Here is a 14060-nt window from a genome sequence, read left to right as displayed (position 1 = left end):
ATGCGATGCGGAGGCGACCGCACGTTGTCGTCTCGCATGACGTCGAGGAAGACGATGGTGTTGTGATGTTTGGGGTGCTTGTGGTGGTGCCAGAGATTTCTTACACAGAAACAACTACACGGCCTGGGTGTTCAGTCGTAAACTGTATATCTGCCATAAACAAGATTTGAGAAGTGCAGACTCACCTGTGGATCAATCACATCCCCCATAGGAACCGGGCTGGCAACATGGAAAACCCCTTGGCATCCCTCTATGGCAGCCGCCATTGCGTCATAATCGAGCAGATACAACTAATTTTGACAACTAGGAAGAAGAAATTTGGAAACTAGATACAACTAAATCTGACAACCGGGAACAAGTGATCTGCTCTAGTTGTGTATGCCCTGATTGGGCAGTAGAAACATCACGGGAAGTAGGGACATATTTTTCTGGTGACTAGGGTAGTCTTTATCTAGCAAATTAGTACGTATTAGAATACAAACTCTTTTCTTAAAATCTGAAACATTATGGTCAGTAGGCACACATTTTTCTGGTAACTAGGGCAGTTTCTACCTGGCAAACCAGTATAATCCATACCTTTTTCTTAAATCTCAAACATCATGGCAAGTAAGCACATATTTTTCTGGTGACTAGGACAGTTTTTTTATCTTGCAAACTAGTAGAGGGCAAAACTTTCTCCCAAATCTGAAACATTATGGCAAGTAGGTACACATTGTTTTGGCAAGTAGGCCAGTTTTATCTGGCAAATTAGTAGAATCCAAACCTTTTCTTAAATCTCAAACACCATGGCAAGTAAGCACATATTTTTCTGGTGACTAGGGCAGTTTTTTTATCTTGCAAACTAGTAGAGGGCAAAACTTTCACTCAAATCTGAAACATTATGGCAAGTAGGCACACATTTTTTGGCAAGTAGGCCAGTTTTATCTGGAAAATTAGTAGAATCCAAACCTTTTTCATAAATCAGGAACATCATGTCGAGTAAGCACATATTTTTATGGTGACTAGGGCAGTATTTTATCTGGTGAACTAGTAGAATGCAAAACTTTCTCTTAAATCTGAAACATTCTGGCAAGTAGGCACACATTTTTCTGGCAGGTAGGCCAGTTTTATTTGGCAAACTAGTAGAATCCATACCTTTCATAAATCAGGAACATCATGCCAAATAGGTTCAAACTATTCTGGTAACTAAGGTGTTTTTTATGTAGCAACTAGTACACTGTAGTGACAACTAGAATAATTTGTGTATGGAAGCTAGATTGGAAGCAGAGACCAATTACCTGGTAACTAGTAATGTTACACACTGATGCTTTTTCGAACAACATGACAATCAAACCAGAAATTATTGGAGGAGATGGGGTGTAAAGTACCAGCAGCTAAAAACTGAGACTCCATTTATGCGAAAGTATGCAAAAGGTTCCATGAAATGAAAAACATAACAGCTAACATGTTTTTTTTCTTTTTGTGTTTGACAGATGGAAAACAATATCATCCACTCTGAAGAAAAAGCTATGGAGAGTCATGGCAAAGTAGGTGAACAAGTTTTCTGTATCGATTTAGCAAGCAAAAACTTTCAGGAGCTTTCTTTTGCAATTTGACATCCATTTAGTCAACAAATACCATGAAAACCTATTAATTTTCTGTGACAATTTGATGCACATGCAGTCCCCAACTATCATGTATTTTTTTTGAGCACATGTTTGTAAGGGAGATGTGCTACATCATACCCGTGAAAAATACTTTTGATCAGATTTTCTTTTTTGATTTGAGCTTGATCAGACCATGAATAGTTGGGAGCAAAGGTCTTTTCTGCTATTCTTATTGGTGATCCTGTGTATTTTTTGTTTGTGCTCGTTGTGATGCTCTATGTAGGACTTTAGTGTCTGTGTCTGATGTGAATGGGATGATAGCGACAGGGAAAAGTGGGGGTACCGGTTGGGGCGGGTTGGTCCAGCGGGCAGCTTTTTTGGCGCCTAGGAAGGAGGTGTCGGACGTGCGCGATATAAAAAAGAGTGATTGGCGTCGCCGCACCGCAAGTCCTATATGCGGCGCCGCTATACAGTGATGTCCTTCTTTCTTTGTTGTGACATAAGTTTTCGTGTGAATTTTTCGTGGGTTTACTACTCCCTCAATTGCTGGTCTAAGTTTGGTTAAAAAAATGACATCCAATAAATTGTGGCATATACTTACAATTTTTTAGTCAAATGTTAAGTTAAAATTAGGCTCAAAATTCAAGGAGACATATAAAGTGGATGAATGAAGTACTATGTCTCACGAGGAAAAAGACTAGTGGGCACACGTTCACTTTGAATCGGCGAAACTTTGTCAATAAGCACCCAAGGTCTCAAGTTGGCCACACACCGTTGACGAGGATATACACATACCATACTTGGTATTTGGAGAGAACCTTGAAAGAGGTATCCTAAATATATTATAACACTAATCTTTCTACAACTGAAGAGAACATAATCAATTGGGGTTACCAATTGACATTATGACACCCGATGTTGACATGGTCGACAATTTCTCATAGCTCTTTCACTTATTTTATTTATACCTCTATAACACTATACTCTAGTTTTAAAGAATCGCATTCAATTGAGGTCTCCAATACTTCAATTAAAATTGGGTCATCCGATTTCGACACACTAGTAGAAAATAGGGCTTTTGTCCGAAGCATTAGTCCTGGTCGGGTTTTGGAACGAGGCTAATGTTGGATTATGCCCTAGAGGCAATGATAAATAAGTTATTATTATAGTTCCTATATCAAGATAATCGTATATTATTCATGCTATAATTGTATTGAATGAAGACTTAGATACATGTGTGGATACATACACAAAACACTGTCCCTAGCAAGCCTCTAGTTGGCTAGCCAGTTGATCAAGGATAGTCAGGGTCTTCTAACTATGTACAAGGTGTTGTTGCTTAATAACTGGATCACATCATTTGGTGAATCATGTGATGGACTAGACCCAAACTAATAGACGTAGCATGTTGATCGTGTCATTTTGTTGCTACTGTTTTCTGTGTGTCAAGTATTTATTCCTATGACCATGAGATCATATAACTCACTGACACCAGAGGAATACTTTGTGTGTATCAAATGTCACAACGTAACTAGGTGGCTATAAAGATGCTCTACAGGTATCTCCGAAGTTGTCTGTTGAGTTAGTATGGATCAAGACTGGGATTTGTCACTCTGTATGACGGAGAGGTATCTCGGGGCCCACTCGGTAATACAACATCACACACAAGCCTTGCAATCAATGTGACTTAGTGTAAGTCACGGGATCTTGTATTACGGAACGAGTAAAGAGACTTGCCGGTAAACGAGATTGAAATAGGTATGCGGATACTGACGATCGAATCTCGGGCAAGTAACATACCGAAGGACAAAGGGAATGACATACGGGATTATATGAATCCTTGGCACCGACGTTCAAACGATAAGATTTTCGTAGAATATGTAGGATCCAATATGGGCATCCAGGTCCCGCAATTGGATATTGACCGAGGAGTCCCTCGGGTCATGTCTACATAGTTCTCGAACCCGCAAGGTCTGCACACTTAAGGTTCGGCGTTGTTTTATGCGTATTTGAGTTATATGGTTGCTTACCGAATGTTGTTCGGAGTCCCGGATGAGATCACGAACGTCACGAGGGTTTTCGAAATGGTCCGGAGACGAAGATTGATATATAGGATGACCTCATTTGATTACCGGAAGGTTTTCGGCGTTACCCGGAATGTACCGGGAGTGACGAATGGGTTCCGGATGTTCACCGGGGGGCGGCAGCCCACCCCAGGGAAACCCATAGGCCTGAGGGGTACCGCACCAGCCCTTAGTGGGCTGGTGGGCAAGCCCAAGAACGCCCCTGCGCAGGATAAAAGAAAATCAAAGAGAAAAAAAGGGGAAGTGGGAAGGAAGGGAAGGACTACACCTTCCAATCCTAGTTGGACTAGGATTGGAGGACGATTCCTCCTCCCCCTTCGGCCGACCCCCTTGGGGCTCCTTGAGCCTCAAGGCAAGACCCCTCCCCTCCCTCCTATATATACGGAGGTATTAGGGCTGATCTGAGACAACTTTACCACGGCAGCCCGACCACATACCTTCACAGTTTTTCTTCTAGATCGCGTTTCTGCGGAGCTCGGGCGGAGCCCTGCTGAGATTAGATCACCACCAACCTCCGGAGCGCCGTCACACTGCCGGAGAACTCATCTACCTCTCCGTCTCTCTTGCTGGATAAAGAAGTCTGAGATCATCGTCGAGCTGTACGTGTGCTGAACGCGGAGGTCCCGTCCGTTCGGCACTAGATCGGAGCGGTTCGTGGGGCGGATCGAGGGACGTGAGGACATTCCACTACATCAACCGCGTTTATTAACGCTTCTGCTGTGCGACCTACAAGGGTACGTAGATCGGAAATCCCCTCTCGTAGATGGACATCACCATGATAGGTCTTCGTGCGCGTAGGAAATTTTTTGTTTCCCATGCGACATTCCCCAACAGTGGGATCAGAGCTAGGTTCATGCGTAGATGTCATCTCGAGTAGAACACAAAAGTTTTTGTGGGCGGTGATGTGCGATTTGCTGCCCTCCTTAGTCTTTTCTTGATTCCACGGTATTGTTGGATCGAAGCGGCTCGGACCGACATTACTCGTATGCTTACGAGAGACTGGTTTCATCGCTACGAGCAACCCCGTTGCTCAAAGATGATTGACAAGTGTCGGTTTCTCCAACTTTAGTTGATTCGGATTTGACCGAGGAGGTCCTTGGATGAGGTTAAATAGCAATTCATATATCTCTGTTGTGGTGTTTGCGTAAGTAAGATGCGATCCTACTAGATACCCATGGTCACCACGTAAAACATGCAACAACAATTAGAGGACTTCTAACTTGTTTTTGCAGGGTATTCTTGTGATGTGATATGGCCAACGATGTGATGTGATATGTTGGATGTATGAGATGATCATGTTGTAATAGTTAATATCGACTTGCACGTCGATGGTACGGCAACCGGCAGGAGCCATAGGGTTGTCTTTAAACTAATGTTTGTGCTTGCAGATGCGTTTACTATATTGCTAGGATGTAGCTTTAGTAGTAATAGCATGAGTAGCACGACAACCCCGATGGCAACACGTTGATGGAGATCATGGTGTGGCCCCGGTGACAAAAAGATCGTGCCGGTGTTTTGGTGATGGAGATCAAGAAGCACGTGATGATGGCCATATCATGTCACTTATGAATTGCATGTGATGTTAATCCTTTTATGCACCTTATTTTGCTTAAAACGACGGTAGCATTATGAGGTGATCTCTCACTAAATGTTCAAGACGAAATTGTGTTCTCCCCGACTGTGCACCGTTGCTACAGTTCGTCGTTTCGAGACACCACGTGATGATCGGGTGTGATAGACTCAACATTCACATACAACGGGTGCAAAACAGTTGCGCACGCGGAACACTCGGGTTAAGCTTGACGAGCCTAGCATGTGCAGACATGGCCTCGGAACACATGAGACCGAAAGGTCGATCATGAATCATATAGATGATATGATTAGCATAGGGATGCTTACCACTTAAACTATACTCAACTCACGTGATGACCGGACTTGAGCTAGTGTAAGTGGATCATGAACCACTCAAATGACTAGAGAGATGTACTTTTTGAGTGGGAGTTTAGCAAGTAATTTGATTAAGTTAAACTCTAATTATCTTGAACATAGTCTAAGTCCACTTTGAATATATTTGTGTTGTAGATCAATGACTCACGCGACAGTCACCCTGAATTTTAATACGTTCCTAGAGAAAGCTAAGTTGAAAGATGATGGAAGCAACTTTGTAGACTGGGCTCGTAATCTTAAGTTGCTCCTACAAGCTGGGAAGAAGGATTATGTCCTTAATGCTGCGCTAGGAGATGAACCACCTGCTACGACTGACCAAGATGTTAAGAACGTTTGGTTAACACGCAAGGAGGACTACTCAGTAGTTCAATGTGCAGTCTTTTATGGCTTAGAACCGGGACTTCAACGTCGCTTTGAGCGTCATGGAGCATATGAGATGTTCCAGGAGTTGAAGTTTATCTTTTAGAAGAACGCCCGGATCGAGAGGTATGAGACCTCCGATAAATTCTGTGCTTGCAAGATGGAGGAGAATTCGTGTGTCAGTGAACATGTGCTCAAAATGTGTGGGTACTCAAACCATCTAGCTGAGCTGGGGATTGAACTCCCGCAAGAGGCTATCACTGACCGAATTCTTCAATCACTGCCGCCAAGCTATAATGGCTTTGTGTTGAACTATAACATGCAAGGGATGAACAAGTCACCCGGCGAGTTATTCGCGATGCTCAAAGTCGCAGAGTCAAAACTCTGTAAAGAGCATCAAGTGTTGATGGTGAATAAGACCACGAGTTTTAAGAGAAACGGCAAAGGAAAGAAGGGTAATTCAAAGAAGAGCGGCAAGCTTGTTGCCAATCTGACGAAGAAACCCAAGACTGGACCTAAGCCTGAAACGGAGTGCTATTATTGCAAGGGTATGGGTCACTGGAAGCGCAACTGCCCCAAGTATCTGGCTGATAAGAAGGCGGCCAAAGAAAAATTAGGTATATTTCATATACATGTTATTGATGTGTACTTAACCAGCTCTCGTAGTAGTGCATGGGTATTCGATACCGGTTCTGTTGCTCATATTTGCAACTCGAAATAGGAACTGCGGAATAAGCGACGGCTGGCGAAGGATGAAGTGACGATGCGCATGGGAAATGGTTCCAAGGTTGATGTAATCGTCGTCGGCATAGTTTCACTTCAGTTACCATCAGGATTAGTTATGAACTTAAATAATTGTTATTTAGTGTCTGCGTGAAGCATAAACATTATATCTGGATCTTGTTTATTGCGAGACGGTTACTCGTTTAAGTCAGAGAATAATGGTTGTTCTATTTCTATGAGTAATATCTTTTATGGTCATGCACCCAATGTGAGAGGATTGTTCATATTGAATCTTGATAGTGATAATACACATATACATAACATTGAGACCAAAAGAGTTAGAGTTAACAATGATAGCGTTATGTTTTTATGGCACTGCCGCTTAGGTCATATTGGTGTAAAGCGCATGAAGAAACTCCATACCGATGGACTTTTGGAGTCACTTGACTTTGATTCACTTGACACGTTCGAACCATGCCTCATGGGCAAGAAGACTAAAACTACGTTATGTGGAACAATGGAGCGTGCAAGTGACTTGTTGGAAATCATACATACCGATGTGTGTGGTCCGATGAGTGTGGAGGCACGCGGCGGATATCGTTATTTTCTCACCTTCACTGACGATTTGAGTAGATATGGTTATGTATACTTGATGAAGCACAAGTCTGAAACATTTGAAAAGTTCAAGCAATTTCAGAGTGAAGTTGAAAATCATCGTAACAAGAAGATCAAGTTCCTATGGTCCGATCGTGGGGGTGAATATCTGAGTTTCGAGCTTGGTGCTCACTTAAGACAATGTGGAGTTGTTTCACAGTTGACACCGCCTGGAACACCACAACGTAATGGTGTGTCCGAACGCCGTAATCGTACTTTATTAGAGATGGTGCGATCTATGATGTCTCTTACCGATTTGTCGTTATCGTTTTGGGGTTATGCATTAGAAACAGCTATATTCACTTTAAATAGGGCACCATCAAAATCCGTTGAGACGACACCATACGAACTGTGGTATGGCAAAAGACCAAAGTTGTCGTTTCTTAAAGTTTGGGGATGTGATGCTTATGTCAAAAAGCTTCAGCCTGAAAAGCTGGAACCCAAAGCGAAAAAGTGCGTCTTCATAGGTTACCCAAAAGAGACATTTGGGTATACCTTCTATCTCAAATCCGAGGGCAAAGTGTTTGTTGCTAAGAACGGAGCTTTTCTCGAGAAAGAGTTTCTCTCGAGAGAATTGAGTGGGAGGAAGATATAACTTGATGAGGTTGTCGAACCTCTCATCCATCTGGATGGTGGCGCACGACAAGGGGAAACCCCTGTCATTGCGACGCCGGTTGAGGAGAAAGTTAATGATGATGATCATGAAACTCCGGATCAAGTTCCTGTCGAACCTTGCAGGTCGACGAGATCGCGTACTACTCCAGAGTGGTACGGTAATCATGTCTTATCAATTATGTTGTTGGACAACAATGAGCCTACGAATTATGAAGAAGCAATGGTGGGCCCAGATTCCAACAAATGGCTGGAGGCCATGAAGTCCGATTTAGGATCTATGTATGAAAACAAAGTGTGGACTTTGGAAGTACTATGTGAAGGCCGCAAGGCTATTCAGAACAAATGGATCTTTAAGAAGAAGACGGACGCTGACGGTAATGTGTCCGTTTATAAAGCTCGACTTGTGGCAAAGGATTTTTCACAAGTTCAAGGAATTGACTACAATGAGACATTCTCACCCGTAGCGATGCTTAAGTCCGTCCGAATCATGTTAGCAATAGGTGCATTTTTCGATTATGAAATCTGACAGATTGATGTCAAAACGGCGTTCCTTAACGGTTTCCTTAAGGAAGAGTTGTATATGATGCAACCCGAAGGTTTTATCGATCCTAAAAATGCTAACAAAGTGTGCAAGCTCCAGCGATCCATTTATGGACTAGTGCAAGCATCTCGGAGTTGGAATAAACGCTTTGATGAGGTGATCAAAGCATTTGGGTTTATACAAGTGGTTGGAGAATCTTGTATTTACAAGAAAGTGAGTGGGAGCTCTGTGGCGTTCCTAATACTATATGTGGATGACATATTACTGATTGGAAACGGCGTGGAGTTTTTGGAGAGCATAAAGGATTACTTGAATAAAAGTTTCTCTATGAAGGACCTAGGAAAAGCTGCTTACATTCTAGGCATTAAGATCTATAGGGATAGATCAAAACGCGTGATAGGACTTTCACAAAGCACGCACCTTGATAAAGATTTGAAGAGGTTCAAAATGGAACAATCCAAGAAGGGGTTCTTGCCAGTTTTACAAGGTACGAGATTGAGTAAGACTCAGTGCCCAGCAACTGATAAAGATAGAGAGCATATGAGCACCATCCCCTATGCTTCAGCCATAGGTTCTATCATGTATGCAATGATGTGCACTAGACCGGACGTTAGCCTGGCCATAAGTATGGCAGGCAGGTTCCAGAGTAATCCACGAGTGGATCACTGAACGGCGCTCAAGAATATCCTGAAGTACCTGAAAAGGACTAAGGATATGTTTCTCATATATGGAGGTGACAAAGAGCTCGCCATAAAGGGTTACGTCGATGCAAGCTTTGACACAGATCCGGACGACTCTAAGTCGTAGACCGGATACGTATTTATTCTTAATGGGGGTGCGGTAAGCTGGTGCAGTTCCAAGCAAAGCGTCGTACCTGATTCTACATGTGAAGCGGAGTAAATGGCTGCCTCGGAGGCAGCTAAGGAGGGTGTTTGGATGAAGCAGTTCATGACGGATCTTGGAGTGGTGCCGAGCGCACTGAATCCAATAATCATGTTTTGTGACAACATGGGTACCATTGCCTTAGCAAAGGAACCACGGTTTCACAAGAAGACCAGACACATTAAACGACGCTTCAACCTCATCCGCGACTACGTCGAGGAGGAGGACGTAAATATATGCAAAGTGCACATGGATCTGAATGTGGCAGACCAGCTGACTAAACCTCTTCCACGGGCAAAGCAGGATCAACACCAGAATTGTATGGGTGTTAGATTTATTAGAATGTAATTCGCATGGCGATGTGAGGACTAGATTATTGACTCTAGTGCAAGTGGGAGACTGTTGGAATTATGCCCTAGAGGCAATGATAAATAAGTTATTATTATAATTCATGTATCAAGATAATCGTTTATTATCCATGCTATAATTGTATTGAATGAAGACTTAGATACATGTGTGGATACATAGACAAAACACTGTCCCTAGCAAGCCCCTAGTTGGCTACCCAGTTGATCAAGGATAGTCAGGGTCTTCTGACTATGTACAAGGTGTTGTTGCATGATAACTGAATCACATCATTGGGTGAATCATGTGATGGACTAGACCCAAACTAAAGACGTAGCATGTTAATCGTGTCATTTTGTTGCTACTGTTTTCTGCGTGTCAAGTATTTATTCCTATGACCATGAGATCATATAACTCACTGACATCGGAGGAATACTTTGTGTGTATCAAACGTCACAACGTAACTGGGTGGCTATAAAGATGCTCTACATGTATCTCCGAAGGTGTTCGTTGAGTTAGTATGGATCAAGACTGGGATTTGTCACTCCGTGTGACGGAGAGGTATCTCGGGGCCCACTCGGTAATACAACATCACACATAAGCCTTGCAAGCAATGTGACTTAGTGTAAGTCATGGGATCTTGTATTACGGAACGAGTAACGAGACTTGCCGGTAAACGAGATTGAAAAAGGTATGCGGATACTGACGATCGAATCTCGGGCAAGTAACATACCGAAGGACAAAGGGAATGACATACGAGATTATATGAATCCTTGGCACTGAGGTTCAAACGATAAGATCTTCATAGAATATGTAGGATCCAATATGGGCATCCAGGTCCCGCTATTGGATATTGACCGAGGAGTCCCTCGGGTCATGTTTACATAGTTCTCGAACCCGCAGGGTCTGCACACTTAAGGTTCGGCGTTGTTTTATGCGTATTTGAGTTACATGGTTGGTTACCGAATGTTATTCGGAGTCCCGGATGAGATCACGGATGTCGCGAGGGTTTCCGAAATGGTCCGGAGACGAAGATTGATATATAGGATGACCTCATTTGATTACCGGAAAGTTTTCGGCATTACCGGGAATGTACCGGGAGTGACGAATGGGTTCCGGATGTTCACCGGGGGGGCAGCCCACCCCAGGGAAGCCTATAGGCCTTAGGGGTGCCGCACCAGCCCTTAGTGGGCTAGTGGGCAAGCCCAAGAAGGCCTCTGCGCAGGATAAAAGAAAATCAAAGAGAAAAAAAGGGGAAGTGGGAAGGAAGGGAAGGACTCCACCTTCCAATCCTAGTTGGACTAGGATTGGAGGAGGATTCCTCCTCCCCCCCCCCCTTCGGCCGACCCCCTTGGGGCTCCATGAGCCTCAAGGCAAGGCCCCTCCCCTCCCTCCTATATATACGGAGGTATTAGGGCTGATTTGAGACAACTTTACCACGGCAGCCCGACCACATACCTCCACGGTTTTTCCTCTAGATCGTGTTTCCTCAGGCGGAGCCCTGCTGAGATTAGATCACCACCAACCTCCAGAGCATCGTCACGCTGCCAGAGAACTCATCTACCTCTTCGTCTCTCTTGCTGGATCAAGAAGGCCGAGATCATCGTCGAGTTGTACGTGTGCTGAAAGCGGAGGTGTCGTCCGTTCGGCACTAGATCGGAGCGGATCGTGGGACGGATCGCGGGACGGTTCGTGGGACAGTTCGCGGGGCGGATCGAGGGACATGAGGACGTTCCACTACATCAACCGCGTTTATTAACGCTTCTGATGTGCGATCTAGAATGGTACGTAGATCGGAAATCCCCTCTCGTAGATGGACATCACCATGATAGGTCTTCGTGCGCGTAGGAAAATTTTTGTTTCCCATGCGACGTTCCCCAACAGCTAATGTAACCACTAGTCCCGGTTCCAACGGCCAGGCTTTAGCCCCGGTTCATTTGTGACCTCTAGTCCCGGTTGGTGTTACCAACCGGGACAGGCATGGGCCCCTGTGATACCCTTTAGTCTCGGTTGGTGCTACCAACCGGGACTAGATGTCCATCTCTAGTCCCAGTTTGTATCACCAACCGGGACTAAAGGTATCACTACATATATAGTGCTTCCTCCAGTCCGAGCCCAAGAGCTCTCCTTTCTCTGTTTTCTTCTTTCTCTCTGTTGTTCTCTTTCCCTTGCTCGAGCTCATCTTTAATTTTTGCCAAGATTTGAGGCACCCATCTATCCAAGTGTTCACAAAGGTTAGCAACTTTGTCCTTTCATCTCTCATTGCTGGATTAGCTCGTGCAATGCTCTATAGTATAGTGATTTGTGGGTTTTAGTTTGGGAGTAATTATGTGGGAGTTTATTTCATTTATATGCAATATGAGCTCAAATTAACTTCTTAGTTTGCATATGTGTAGGTGTGGTTTACTTAGTGTCTTCTCGTCCCCGTCCTAACCACCGTCGATCGCCTACACCGTCCCGTCGTCGGCACCACCTTGGTGAGCCTCTTGTTCTTATCGTTTTTATAAAAAATCTTATTTGTATGATTTAGATAGTTACTTGTATATATTTATTACTTTGTGTGATTTTTTGTTATACATAATTCCATGCTTTTGATATCTGTGCCCGTCGGTCCTAGTCTGGTTTTGATTTGGATGTGGTGTATTCTCTTTTATAACCATTTATTGCATTTTGTGTTTATGACAATTATGCCCATCAAGTTGACATAGATATTTTTATCTGGAGGTATGTGAACCGGAAATTGCAACCGACCCTCTTATCGAGAAGTTAAATTTAGTTAAAAAATAAAACGAGTATTTGAAAGAAAAAATGAAACGAATTGAAGAAGAGAAGATGATATTGAAGTTGTATATTGCCGATGTCGTCGATGATAACAAGATCAAGATGGATGCAATGCTCTTGAAGATTAGAAAATATGTCGTTAATAAAGAGGGGTTTTCATTGCTCCCGGTGATCCTCGTGCAAGGAGGTCGTCGATATGACATTAGTTTGGGTCACTACCACACCTGAGAATCTCCATCTCGCACCACCCTTCTCTGCTTTCTGGCCACTTCATTCCCTCCACCCATCCCCCGTTTTAACGCTCTGGTCTGGAGGCACTGAGCAGGAACTCAATCCATTTTCAATTGAGGAACGTTTATTAGGCATCTGCATTTTATCCTGCACCGCCGCCAGGGTGTTTCCATCTGGGGTTTCAAGGAGTTCATCCTCTCCCCTTTAAGTTTCCATCCTTCCCCCAGTATTCACCGTATTTTGATCCTGCGCATTGAAGCGCCAGCTCTGGTTAGGGTTATATGTGTCTCTCCCCCTTCCTCTTCCTCCTCCTGCTCTTCCTCTAGAACCTCGTCCTCTATGTGGCCCGGCTACACCCCGGCCAACATGACCAGCCCTGAATGCATTCGCTAGAACAAATTCACCCCAACCAAAGGCTGATTCGTCGTGTTTACGATCGCCGCATTCTTCATACCAATGGCCAAACTCCCCACAGTTGAAGCAGAAGGTGGGAAGCATTTCATATTTAACTTGATAACGAACACGTTCATCTCCCTTCTTCCCTTTCACAAATCTCTTTATCTTAGCATTGATATCAATATTAACTTTGACTCGAATAAATTCTCCAAAGAACCCAGCCAATAGCCTTAGCTGAATCTCCTCCACCTCACCGATGCGTGACGCCATCCCACAAACTGCTTGATCTATTAGAAAGTTGTTTGGGAGACGATGAATCTGCGCCCACACTGCTATTCTGTCCAGTTGGATAGATTCGGGTTTTTTAAATCCGTCGTACTCTTTCATTATCAATGCCTGACCCCTGAATAGCCATGGACCTTCAAACATAGCCTTATTCCAATCTGCTAAGCAACTGAATTGTGTTGTGAAGAGATTATCATTGATCTTCCTCCAAACCATGGGCCTAGCTGGGTTCCATGCTACGTGCATGTCCCCATAGAGCGCACTCGGGCTAAAAGTTTTGGGGTTATGAACCCTAGAGATAGCAAAGTACTTGGCCGCCGTCGTGAGATCAGGAAGCTCCTCTTCCCAGATGAAATCATCTTCTTCTTCTTCCTGCAAATTCAGGCGGGCTAGGAGATCGTCCACACTCTTCCTCGGCCCCCTCCTCTGCGATCCAGCATCCTCAGCCGCCATCGCCATTGAACAAGGATGAAGAAAACAGACCCTAAAACTCCCCCTCCCTCGCAGAACTCCCGACAAACCTCACAACCAAGGCAGGGAAGGAACGTGAGGTTCCCCCTTGATCCGCCCGAGTATGAGAGAGGAACGTCGGAGAGATCAAACGAAGCTTAGAGATAAATTCCGGCCACG

The sequence above is a fragment of the Hordeum vulgare genome, chromosome 2H (genome assembly GCF_904849725.1).
Source record: "Hordeum vulgare subsp. vulgare chromosome 2H, MorexV3_pseudomolecules_assembly, whole genome shotgun sequence".
Taxonomy (NCBI): Eukaryota; Viridiplantae; Streptophyta; class Magnoliopsida; order Poales; family Poaceae; genus Hordeum; species Hordeum vulgare.
This window is presented reverse-complemented; position numbering follows the sequence as displayed.